We start from the raw sequence: 13725 nt of genomic DNA, 5'->3' as shown, positions 1-13725 counted from the left end.
GATATCCAGCACAGTGGCCAGATTTGCCATTTTTTCAAGAGGAGCAGAGAATCTGGACTTTTTCATAAAATATCTCTATTTCTAAATGTGGCCCAAATTTATAAACCACTCTGTGACCCCACCAAAATCTGTCTGCAGGTCACCATCCACAGTTGCTGTTTGCAGCTTCCACTCTCAAGCTGTTTGCTTGTCTCGGGCTCTGCCAGGCCTCTTCATGCCTCTCTGCCTTGGCAGTTCTCTTTGCTGAAAATGCCTTTTTTCTGCTCCTCTCTCTTAGCACGCTTCTGTTCCTTCCAGAACAGAAGGCTTATGCCTCACATTCTCTCTGAAACCTTCCAGGAGCCCCCATACAGAGCCTTCACGTTATCCAGACTTCTGTTACTGTGCCTACCGCCGCCATGTTTGTTGACAAGTCCTCCCCAAGTTGTCCTGTGCCCCAGGTCATGAGCTTCACAAGGTCAAGCTCTCTGTCTTTATAGCCAAGCATTTACCTAATACCAGAGACACTGAAGGTAATGTAGTAACATTTTGTGTAACAAAAGCATCAGATATATTGATGGACCCAGGTGTGTCTCCTGAGGCAGAGGAGCAATGTCATATGGGACCACTGGGTCCCGCGGGGCCAGGTTATTAGATGAAGGGACTTGGTATCGACTACCACAGTCGGACACCTCACAAGTCAAAAGGTCATTGTGACCCTCCCTGGTTCCCTATCTACCGTGAAAAGCTTTCCTTCTAGGCAAAAATGTATTACACGTTCTGACCAGTGGTTTACCAAGAACTTTGTCACAGCCAAGTTCACATCCTGTGGATGCGACAGGAATTTTTTTCCCTCTTTTTCCTTCCATGGCTGTATTAAGATAAAATTGACATATAGCTTACGTAAGTTTATGGTAGACAGTATGATAATTTGATACATACGTTTATTGCAAAATAACTACCACAGTGAAGTTAGTTAATACCTCCATCCTCTCACATAATGACCATTTTCGTGTGTGTGCCGAGAACACTGCAGATCTCATCTATCAGTAACTTCCAAGTATATGGTATATGATTCAGTATTGTTAACTATAGCCACCATGTTGTACATTGGATCCCTAAAACTTATTCCTCTTATACTTGGTTGATTGTACCCTTTGACCAACATCTCTCCATTTCCCCCACCCCACCCCTGACTCCTTGCAATGACCATTGTACTTCTTCCCGTTGCTCTGAGTCCAACTTGTTTAGATTCCATATAGAAGTGAGTATTTGTCATACAGTATTTCTTTTTCTCTGTCTGACTTAGATCACTTAGAAGAATTCTCTTAGGGCCCATCCACGTTGTCACAAATGGTGTTGGGAAATTTGTTTGGCAAGAAATAACCTGGCTCATTTTCCTACACAAAAATCACTTTTCTAGTAACGAAAGTGATGAACTGAAGTGCATTCTAATTTGAGGAGGTGAAAATTGAATTCCATAAATGAGCCCCTGTCATTAAATCATGAAAATGAATTAAAATTACTCAATTGTCTTTCTTAATTAACACTGATGGTGTAAATAAAGGACTGTAAAGAGTTTTTAAAATCTAGCACTGAACACTAAGAAGACATTGGTGTACCAGAATTCTACAAGTGTTCCTGGGATAGTTATCCTCATTATTTATTTTAACTGTGCAAATACTATATCTCTATTTAGGAATACCACATTTTTAAACCGGGTAAAAAGTACCAGGTAAAGGATTCAAAACTAAATTCTGCCTTCATATCATTAAAAGGAAAATACCACCTATCTTTGAATTCTTGGTACAGGGGAAAATAAAATTGGAATTCATGTTCTACAAAAAAAAGGGGGGGGGTATAAGAAACTATGAGAAAACAAAAATGTATAATTTGAAATTTTTCTTCTATTCAGCTTCTACAACTTAACATCCAAAAAACAAAACCCAAATTAAAAATGGGCAGAAGACAAGAACATACATTTCTCCAAAGAAGACATCCAGATGGCCAACAGACACGTGGAAAGATGCTCAACATCATTCATCAACAGGGAAATGCAAATCAATACCGTGATGAGATATTACCTCACACCTGTCAGAATGGATAAAATCAAAAACACAGGACAACAAATGTTGGCAAGGATGTAGAGAAAAAGGAACCCTCACGCAATATTGGTGGGAATGCAAACTGGTGCAGCCACTCTGGAAAACAGTATGGAGGTTCCTCAAAATATTAAAAGTAGAATTACCATATGATCCAGTAGTTCCACTAGGTATTTACCCAAAGAATATAAAAACACTAATTTGAAAAGATATATGCGCCCCTGTGTTTATTGCAGCATTATTTACAGTAGCCAAGCTATGGAAGCAGCCCAAATGTTCATCAATAGATGAATGGATAAAGAAGATGTGGTATATATATACGATGGAATATTACTCAGCCATAAAAAAGAATGAAATCTTGTCATTTGCAACAATGTGGATGGACCTATAGAGTGTAATGCTTAGTCAGAGAAAGACAAACACCAAATAATTTCACTCATGTGTGAAATTTAAGAAACAAAACAAATGAAGAAAAAGACAAACCAAAAAATGGACTCTTAACTATAGAGAACAAACTGATGGTTACCAGAGGGAAGGTAGGTGGGAGGATCACAAAAATAGGTGAAGAGGATTAGAGAGTACATTTATGATGAGCACTGAGTAATGTATAGAATTGTTCAGGGGTGCCTGGATGGCTCAGTCAGTTAAGCCTCCAACTTCCACTCAGATCATGATCTTGCGGTTCATGGGTCCAAACCCCACATCAGGCTCTCTGCTGTCAGTGCCGAGTCCGCTTCAGATCCTCTGTCCCTCTCTCTCTGCCCCTCCCCAACTCATGCTCTCTCTCTCTCAAAAATAGACTTTAAAAAAAAAAAAAGAATTGTTGAATCACTGTATTGTACGCCTGAAACAAATATAATACTGTATGTTTACTGGAATTTTTTTAAATCTTTTGAAAAGTATAAAAAAATAGTCAATTGAAAAAAGCAATTATATAGAGGCAACTGGGTGGCTCAGTCAGTTGAGCATCCGACTCTTGGTTTCAGCTCAGGTCATGATCTCACGGTTCGTGGGATCAAGTCCCGCATTAGGCTCTGTACTGAGAGCGTGGAGCCTGCTTGGGATTCTCTTTTGCCCTCTCTCTCTGCCCCTCCCCCATTCTCTCTCTCTAAATAAATAAATAAGTAAATAAATAAACTAAAAAAAATGTTTAAGAATTATATAATAAAATTTGTTTTGTGTGTGTAAAAACTTTTTTCTTCTATTCAACTTCGTATTTAAAACATAATTGCCAATATCATGTATATTTATGTCACATTAGATGCTTCTCTTCATAGTTGAATAAAGTTTGATAATCTTTAAAGCAGATTATTTTCTTCTACCAGACTTGTTTTCATTGAAATGTGTTCCTCCTCTTATTCCTGCCGATGCTTTTTAATAACCCTTTTTCCTATGATTGTGTAGACATATACAAACATTTACACACATATAGAAAGATCTTTTTTATAAGTAATAGATTGTACTATAAATGTTAACCATTCAATTTGCTGTTCTTAACATAATTCATCATTAACATCAAGTTCAGTAAACACCCTTTTAAATCATTTTTTTCTAATAGCTATATAGCAATTTGTTATATGGATATACTACATTTTATTTAGCCATCTAGCTATTAATAGACATTCCACTTGTTCTCAGTTCTTTGCTTCCAAAAACAATGTTATACATAAGTTCTACATAAATCTCTACATACTGGTACTTTCATTTCTCTAGGATGGAGTCACATATAGAATGGCCAAGTCAAAAGGAATGTATGTGTCTGATTAGAGGTATATTCAATGATCAGTAATGGAAACCGACTAACAGAGGCTTAAACAAACAAGGATTTGTTTTTCTCACATAACAAAGGCCTGGAGGTAAGTAGTAATGAGTATTGGTTGAAGAACTCAAGCTCTCATATATTTTTCTGTCCTGCTATCCTTAGCATGTTAGCATTTTGTCCTCACACTTGCCTCCTTGTGGTTACAAAATGGCTGCCACAACTCCAGGTATCAAACATGTTTGTATTAAAGGTAAAGGGAGAAAGGTAGTAACACCCACACTTGTACCTTATATAAGCAAAGCAAAGCAAAGGCCTTCCCAGAGATCTGTCAGCAGTCTTTCCTTTACATTTTCTTGACCAGAACTGGGTAATGTGACCACTGCTAGACTGGGAAATTGAGCAACTGGAAAAGAACAGTATTCTCATGATGGTTTAAATCACGTACAATTCATCATCTTGCTAACATAAACAAAATTAGGATTCTATTGGAAAGGAAGAAAAAAGCTATGGATATTGAGTAGGCAACTAACAATGTCTCCTGTAGTGTTTATTTTAATATAATTATTTAATAGATATTGCCAGGACAGTTTCCAAAAAATATATAATCACACTTCTGTCATAAAGAGAGTGCTTATTTTCTGCATTCTTATCAACCCCATATATAAAAACTTTTTTCACTTTTACTGGTCTGATACATGAAAAAGTAGACCAATGATGTTTTAATTTGCATTTTCCTGATAATAAGGTTGAGTATCTTGTCATGTGATTATTGGTCATTTGGATTTCCTCTTCTCTGAATTAGTATTCAAACTTTTCTTCATTTTTAATTGGCCTGAGTTTTTTTCCTTATAACTTGTAGAATCTTTTTGTGTGATATTAACTATTTTCCTGTCATTTGTCTTATAAATACTTTCTCAAAATATGTGTTGTCTTTCGACTTTATGGTGTCTTTTGCCATCTTTTAAAAAATGTTATATATGTAGTCAATTTTGTCTGATTTTTTCTTTTTTTTTAATGTTTATTTATTTTTGAAGGAAAGAGAGACAGAATGTGAGTGGGGGAGGGGCAAAGAGAGAGGGTGGCACAGAATCCAAAACGGGCCCCAGGCTCCAAGCTGTCAGCACAGAGCCCAAAGCGGGGTTCGAACTCACAAACCATGGAGACCATGACCAGAGCTGAAGTAAGTGGCCCAACCAACTTAGCCACCCAGGCACCCCCATTGTCTGCTTTTTTCCTAATTGGTTCTGGGTTTCCTGTCTTTTTTTTTTTTAATTTTCCCAAAACTCAGCTTTTATTACAGAGTACTCTAAATTAGATCTACTTCTCTTTTAGCATTTTGCATGCTCACTAAAAGTCTGGTCTCATAAATAGGCATAAAGAACAAATACAGGCAGAACTGTTCAAGAAATTTACCCTTGAAACTGAAATTAGCTATTACTGTCTTTGAAACTCAGTGATTTTTTCTACAACTCCATTTACGTTCGAATCTCATGTCTCACATTATCACTTTTCATTTCTTCACTGCACTTTCACCTTCGTTGGCCAGTTCTTTTGATGATCCACTTTTGCAAAATGTCACATGGGTGCCAAGGATACAACACAACGAATGCTTTGCTGTCTTTGAGTGAACTGAATGACAAATATGCAGTAACCAATCACTAGCAAAGTTTGAGAGAAGTACTGTGATTGGTCACAGGTCATGAAGCACATCTCTTACATAATGACTTGCAGACCTAATAGCTAGCAGGGATGTTTGTAGTTCACGTGACTACTCACAGTCTATACGTTGGTAGCTGAAATTTGAATTGTGCTAATCGAGGACTGCCTTTACCTACTTGACATTGACCCAGACAGGCTTGAAGCTGACTGCTGAGTAATGGCACGATTAAATATACATCCAAATAATGAATCTTAAAGCACCCTAAATGCAAAATTAGCACACACTGAGTGCATGTTGAGATGGTTTTCAAATTTCCATCATTTAGCAATCAACTTTCAAATGTATCTTGGGGGTGCCTGGGTGGCTCAGTTGGTCAAGCATCCAACTTCAGCTCAGGTCATGATCTCACGGTTCGTGAGTTCAAACTCCACCAGGGGCTCTGTGCTGACAGCTCAGAGCCTGGAGCCTGCTTCGGATTCTGTGTCTCCCTCTCTCTCTGCTCCTCAAAAATAAATAAAACACTCTCTCAAAAACAAATAAAACATTTTTAAAAAATAAGGAAAAGTAAAAAATAAAATGTATCTTAGAATAACAGAGTTTTAGAAATACAGAAAGGACCTTTAAAGATTCCATAATTTGGTACCACAAATTATCCAGCATGTTTATTATGAATGATTTCTCCTCCTATTTCAACTTGCTCATTCAGTTACTTGTGGTCCCAGTGGCATTCAGCTTCACATTTGGTGGAACCACAGACAGGACAAGTATAGAAACATCCTAAATAGTCTTCATCAAGGCAGTCAGAGAGTCCATTGCCCTGAGAGCCAGGAGACCCAGGCTATCACAGACCTGATTCTTTACTGGTATCACTTACCTGTCAGAACCAGTGGTTGCCTTTTTTGTGAACCTTCTTTTTTTCTCGTTCTCCAGTTTCTGGAGCAAATTCAGTTTGCTTTCCTGGGTTTGCAAACTGTAATGACCTCAAAGCTTTAGCAGTTATTCCATTCTGAATCAGGTTTTCTTTCTGCTGTTCTGAGAATCAACAGCCACATTGCCATTGATTATCTGTGTACATTTTGGACAAAGCTTCCAGCCAAGTACAAGCTGTCTCCAAATTTTGTTCTCAGAAAAAAATGGCATCATCTAAGTCAATTACATGCAAAAAAATTTTTGGCTGGTTTTTTGTGTGTGTTAAATGGGCCACAGTATGACTTCTGCAAATCCTCAAATCTGCCAATACTGGGCTTCCTGTCTTGCTTGGGAAAGTCTTCCTTTTCTCCTTTAGTGAATTAGAATACTTCCAGAGCTCAGAAAGCTATTCATTTCAAATTCAAAGCAAATATGACTTGGTGTCCAAACAACAGAGGGAGAGGGTGTTAATTGTACCTAACTCAAATAGGTTTTGTGAGGCTTAAATTTATAAGCTAATGCAGGGGCACCTGGGTGGCTCAGTCGGTTGAGCATCCAACTTTGGCTCAGATCATGATCCCACAGTTTGTGGGTTCGAGCCCCGCATCAGGCTCTATGCTGACAGCTTGCTCAGAGCCTACAGCCTGCTTCAGATTCTGTGTCTCCTTCTCTCTCTCTGCCCCTTCCCCTGCTCATGCTCTGTCTCTGTCTCTCAAAAATAAATAAATGTTAATGAAAAAAATTTATATATATATATATATATATATATATATATATATATATATATATATAAAAGCTAATGCATAAAAGCTCTTAGCCCAAGGACTGGCACATAGCAAATGCTCAGTAAACAGCTATTGTATTAATTATTATTAGCAATACAAACAATCTGCATTACACATCTGTTTGTTTTGTTGGTTTCACCTTCATTGATCCCTGGGAATCGTGTTACATACACACAAAGCAGAATCTCACTCAACACAGGGTGTTGTGAATGCTCTTTGAAGCCAGTTCCCACTACCATGTCAAGTGTCTGTTCAGGGAACACAGTGGAGATGAGGGGAGCCAAGTGTTCACAGGGGAGCTGGGCCAGCCAGGTTTCATCATGCCAGCTGCCTGGGAAATGTACTCAGACCTGTGCCCTGCCACTCAGCAGCCATTGCACAAGGCACAGGGAACACACCCTCAGGGAGATGCACGTAGTCACAAAGCAGGTATAGTGTGTCTGCCAGGGCCCCCCACCCCTAAACCAGAGGGCAGTGAGAGGTGACAGACACAAAGATGAGACTCAGAGGCCATGTGACAACCTCATTCCTGAGGGACTCTGGAAGGCCCTCCTCGCTCACCCCCTCCAGCCCGCCCCAGGGGCACCTGCCCGAGAGGAGACAGCTGGGGGGCCTCGCAAGGCTGACTGTTAGAAATTGCTACTCAGCCAGCACTTGAAGTCGTCCTTCCAGGACTGGACATGCATGTGCCTGTAGCCTTTCTTCCACTCCTAGCTCTGCCATCAGAGAGTAACATTAGCAGGAGGCAAATGTAGAAGCTTCCTACCAACTCCTAGAGCCCCTAAGGAGCCCAGGAGCATGTGTGGTTTCCACCCACGCAGTTTGTTTAATTAAACTTTCCTAAAAGGATTCACACTCGGAGCATGATTTAATTTGACTTGAGTTTCACTTAAAGATCTGCAGTGACTGACTTGGCCTTGCTCCTCTCCCCCCTAGATTGCTCTCTCTGCCAGTTTTTATCCTTTCCTACATTCCAACCCCTGCCCCAGCATGGGATGCAGGCATCCTACCACTGTAGCATGACAGGTGACATTTCAGTGAGTGAACAGAACAACCAGCACAGGACTCAGAAAGGAGTTTTATTCTGACAGAATTTGAATATGTAAGGTTCTGTGAGCCATTACCCTGGCACCAGACTGAGATACCGCCATTCAAAAATAAGTTTGCAGACAGATTGTAATGATAAGGGGGGAAATTATCCTAATCTCGCATCAGGAAAGAAGGCTGTAGGAGAAAAAGAAAAGACTGTAAGGAAAAATATTAAAAATTAGTGATTTTTCTGCAGTTCATTCCTAGGTATTTTATTGGTTTTGGTGAAATCGTAAATGGGATTGTTTTCTTAATTTCACTTTCCTAATTTCTGCATAGCAGGACTGTGATTTTCATTTTCTTCTTTGTGCGTCTCTACATTTTCTTTGGTGTGCTTTTTTATCTCATTTTCCTGTTTCGCACTTAGACCAGGATTCAGCTTCTGTCCTTCAGAAGCCCATGCTCCTGGTTCCATCTCCCTGCATCTCCACTCCCTGCTCTGCACTCCTAACCCCAAATGCCTCTAGCTCTAGGCTTTGCTTCCAGATGTGTGTCCCTATAATGCACACGCTCAGGAAGCAAAGGGATATATATTCTTTAAACATCTTTAAGCCAGGTTTTTATTTTTTATTTTTTTAATATGAAATTTATTGTCAAATTGGTTTCCATACAACACCCAGTGCTCATCCCAACAGGTGCCCTCCTCGATGCCCATCACCCACCCTCCCCTCCCTCCCACCCCCCATCAACCCTCAGTTTGTTCTCAGTTTTTAAGAGTCTCTTATGGTTTGCCTCCTTCCCTCTCTGTAAATCCGCCCCCCCCCCCTTCTCCTTCCTCCTGGTCTTCTGTTGAGTTTCTCAGGATCCACATAAGAGTGAAAACATATGGTATCTGTCTTTCTTTCTCTGTATGGCTTATTTCACTTAGCATAACACTCTCCAGTTCCATCCACGTCGCTACAAAAGGCCAGATTTCATTCTTTCTCATTGCCAAGTAGTATTCCATTGTATATATAAACCACAACTTCTTTATCCATTCATCAGTTGATGGACATTTAGGCTCTTTCCATAATTTGGCTATTGTTAAAAGTGCTGCTACAAACACTGGGGTACAAGTGCCCCTATGCATCAGCACTCCTGTATCCCTTGGGTAAATTCCTATCAGTGCTATTTCTGGGTCATAGGGTAGATCTATTTTTAATTTTCTGAGGAACCTCCACACTGTTTTCCAGAGTGGTTGCACCAATTTGCATTCCCACCAACAGTGCAAGAGGGTTCCCGTTTCTCCACATCCTCTCCAGCATCTATAGTCTCCTGATTTGTTCATTTTAGCCACTCTGACCAGCATGAGGTGATATCTCAGTGTGGTTTTGATTTGTATTAAGGGATATATTTTTAAAATATTTTTAACCAGGGGCACCTGGGTGGCTCAATCGGTTAAGCATCTGACTTCGATTCAGGTCATGATCTCACAATTTGTGAGTTCAAGCCCCGTATCTGGCTCTGTGCTAACAGCTCAGAACCTGGAGCCTGCTTCAGATTTTGTGTCTCCAGCTCTCTCTCTGCCCCTCCCCTACTCATGATATGTCTCTCTCTCCTTCAAAAAATAAATAACATTAAAAAATTTTTTCAGGACACATGGGTGGCTCAGTCAGTTAAGCAGTTAAGCGTTCGACTTCAGCCCAGGTTATGATCTCGTGGTTCATGGGTTCAAGCCCTGAGGTCAAAGTCAGTGCTGACAGCTCAGAGCCTGGAGTCTGCTTCAGATTCTGTGTCTCCCTTCCTCTCTGCCCCTCCCCTACTCAGGCTCACTCACTCGCGCTCTCTCTCAAAAATAAATAAACATTAAAATATATATACATACATATATTTTTAAAAAGCATATTTCAGGCTTCTCTTGAGAAGTCAGAAGACCTATCATCCTGCTCCAAGACCTATCATCCTGCTCCAAGATTCCCATTTGGCAACAACCACTTGGTGCCACCTATAGTCATCCCCTTTCCAGGTCACAACATTCCTAGTACAGCCTATTGTCCCCACAGCCTGGAGGCTGTATTAGGTGGTTTATTTTTCAATAGAGAACTGTTTCTTTTTTTCTTTTTCCATTCCCATAAGAAAATGAATGGTCAACCAAGAGGTCCGTCTGCATCAGGAAAAATTATAGAGAGCAACTTTCTTCATGAAATAAAGACTATCCTACATGTTTCATATGCAAACACAGGTTGGTTTCATTCATTTACATCACCTGCCTGACCTCTAACCTAAATAATGGCCAAGATGCCCTCCCAGCTTGGGTGCTCATGATTTCTGGATGTGCTGGACACTCTCTTGCCTAAGATGAAAATGAAAGGGAGGCTTCCTGACCCCTGTGCCAGCTCCTGATCTTCGTCTTCTCTCTCAGGACAGGCCACTTCAGTATTCAACAATACACCCTGGAGTCTACAGGCTTGACCTTGGGGAAATCAGAGAAACAAATGACCCCATTACTGTGACCTTGGGGAAATCAGAGAAACTGTGACCCCATTACTACAAGCCAGGAAATAGCCATGCCACCTGCACTGGGCTACATCCCACCTGCATAACACTTTTGAGTTCCTAGTAACTGAAGATCCAACTAAAAGTAACATAAATGAAGTCAGAAGCAGCCTCCCTGAGCATAAAGGTGAACAAATAACACCAGTGCAGCAAGAAAGAATGGGGAGTAACTGGTAGGTGGATGACTCATGGAATTTTCCACATTACCTACACACACTTCAAGACCCAGCTCAAGTTCATCTGCCTCTGGGACCCCACCCCGGAAAGTCCCCCAACTCCTTTGAACCAAGAGGGCGGATTGCCTGGATGTCTTCTTTGTAATTAATAACTCACAGCCTTGTGGCATTTATTGAATGTGTTTGGCACAGAGACAAGTCAATTCTCATGGAATATCGAACGAATGAATGAATGAATGAATGAATGAATGAATATATAATTAAATTGATGGGAAGGGGATGTGACTGAAGAAAGCCAGGAGACCAATGCATTCATTCAGGAAAGGAAGAAGGATGTAGACTAAACCAGGGATAATAAAGATGGAAAAGTGGATCAGAGATCTTAGAGATTTGGTAAGGTCTAGTCATGAGGTGAATATGGGGGTGAGGAGTTGGAAGGAGTTGACAAAGCCTTGGCTTTCTACCTTGGACTCTAATTCTTTTTTGTTTGTTTGTTTTTTATTTTTTGAGTGAGAGACACAGAGCAATGGGGAGGGGCAGAGAGAGAGAGAGACATAGAATCTGAAGCAGGCTCCAGGCTCTGAGCTATCAGCACAGACCCCGATGTGGGGCTCAAACTCATGAACCGTGAGATCATGACCTGAGCGGAAGTCAGAGGCTCAACCGACTGAGCCACCCAAGTGCCCCTACCTTGGACTCTAATTCTGTTCATAGGAGAGGGAAGTCAAAGGCTCCTGGGGCCTTAACAGTACCTTTCTCTTACTGCATTGTTCACTCATGCTTTGGGTACAAGAGGATGCTTTCTGAGAAACAGGATAAAGAGCCCAGTTATGAGATCGGAGTCAAGACTGTTGCAATGAATCAGGGAGAGGACACATAGAAGGAGGGTCGATATTCGGGTTATATGCCATCAGTGGAAACTCACTGAATGCAGAACACTTACTTGCTCAGGTCCTGTGGAGAGAGGGGACCTCTCAGCTGCCGGGCTGGGCTGCTGTCATATTAACTCTGGTGCCAGAGTCAATATCCAGGCAGAGGACATAGCTCCATAATGAGCCCTAAAAAGTACTGAGGCCACATGCTGCTGAAGAGGACTTCCTAACACTACAGTAGAAAGAGCCCCCGAGCTTTTAATTGAATGAAACCAGATTGACCTGACCACTGTGTTTTAAATTTTTCTAGCTTTAAAAAAAAAAAAAAAAGGAACACAGAGGTACCTGGAAGATCATGCTCCATGATTTGAGGTATAGGAGAACAACATCAAAGTTGTCTCCAATTGAGTTGAAATGTCTCAAAGAATAGAAATGTAGACTAGAACTGGTACTTCTAATGAGAAAGAACTTCCTTAAACTGAATAAAGCCCACCTATGGCAATTCAAGTTGGTCTACGCTCTGGAAGAAAGTACTCATCAGCCTCCCTTCTTGAAAGACTCACCACTCAGAAAGTTAAGGCTTTTCTCCTTTCCACTGCCCCTTTTAGGCTTCTGTTCTCTAGCGTAAACAAGCTTTATTCATTTTGCTTTTCCAGACTGTGTGTGTGTGTGTGTGTGTGTGTGTGTGTGTGTGTGTGTGTACCACATCTTCTTTTCTTCTTTATCCATTCATCTACATATGGACGTGGGTTGCTTCCATACCTAGGGGTGCATGTATCTTTTCGAATTAGTATTTTTGTCTTCTTTAAGTAAATATCCAGTAGTATAATTACTGGATCATATAATATTTCTATTTTTAATTTTTTGAGGAACCTCCATACTGTTTGCCACAGTGACTATACCTATTTGCATTCTCACCAGCAACGAAGAAGAGTTCTTTCTTCTCCACAGCCTCGCTAGTGCTTATTTCTTATCTTTTTGATTCTAGCTATTTTGTTCTGACAGGTGTAAGATGATATCTCACCGTGGTTTTGATGTGCATTTCCCTAATGATGAGTTAATTTGAGCATCTTTTCATGTGTCCATTTGCCATCTGTATGTCTTCTTTGGCAAAATGTCTATTCAGGTCCTCTATATTTTTCCGTCAGATTATTTGAGGGGTTTTTTGGTGTTGAGTTGTTTCCTGTTTCTCTTCTGTGGCACCTCCAAATGTTTCTGCAAGGTGTCAGGAGCCCAAGCTATGCCCAGCAGAGTGAAGAAATTGCCATACATTTTTTCTTCCATTCTGAATTCCTTTTCCCTAAAAAACAGGCAAAGGATATAAGTAGGCATGCTACAGAAAAAGAAATACAACTGGCCGATAACATATGCCTAACTTTACTCGTACAGACATACAAATTAAAACAATCTAGCATTTTTCACCTATCAATAAGCAAAGATAAAAATTATTCTTAACATTTGATGTTGATGAAAGATTCTTCAAATTCTATTGGCAGGAATATAATGTGGAATAAACTTTATGGGAGGAGGGAATAACCTGACAGCTGTATATCATCTGAAGACATGTAATCTCTGTCAACCATCTATTCCACTTTTGTGAATTTATCCTTCATAATTGTTAGCACAAAAGTGTAAATATATATGAAAAGATCTGTAGTGTTGTTTATAGTAGGGGAAAAATGGAAACAATCTGAACATTCAGTAATAGAGACTAGTTAAATAAATAATGGTACAGACATACAATCGAATTCTATGCAGCCATTAAAAAGAATGATGTAGGTCCTAACCTACAGACTTGGAATGATGTCTGGGATATTTTGTTAAATGAAAACAAACACATTTCAAAATTCTAAGTAAAGCATGGGTCCATTTTTAAAAATCTGTGTCTGTAAACATGCAGAGCTATAGTGAGATAC

At 40.1% G+C, this 13725-nt stretch overlaps 1 pseudogene; it reads right to left on the bottom strand.

The window, feature by feature from the left end:
* Positions 1-6152: 6152 nt before the first annotated feature.
* LOC124503926 (ARL14 effector protein-like) overlaps positions 6153-13725 on the bottom strand; it is a 90640-nt pseudogene continuing 83067 nt past the window's right edge.

This window comes from Lynx rufus, unplaced genomic scaffold, assembly GCF_022079265.1.
Source record: "Lynx rufus isolate CCGP_SWC_20201006 ecotype Redwood Valley unplaced genomic scaffold, mLynRuf1.p SCAF_8, whole genome shotgun sequence".
Classification (NCBI taxonomy): Eukaryota; Metazoa; Chordata; class Mammalia; order Carnivora; family Felidae; genus Lynx; species Lynx rufus.
This window is presented reverse-complemented; position numbering and strand designations above follow the sequence as displayed.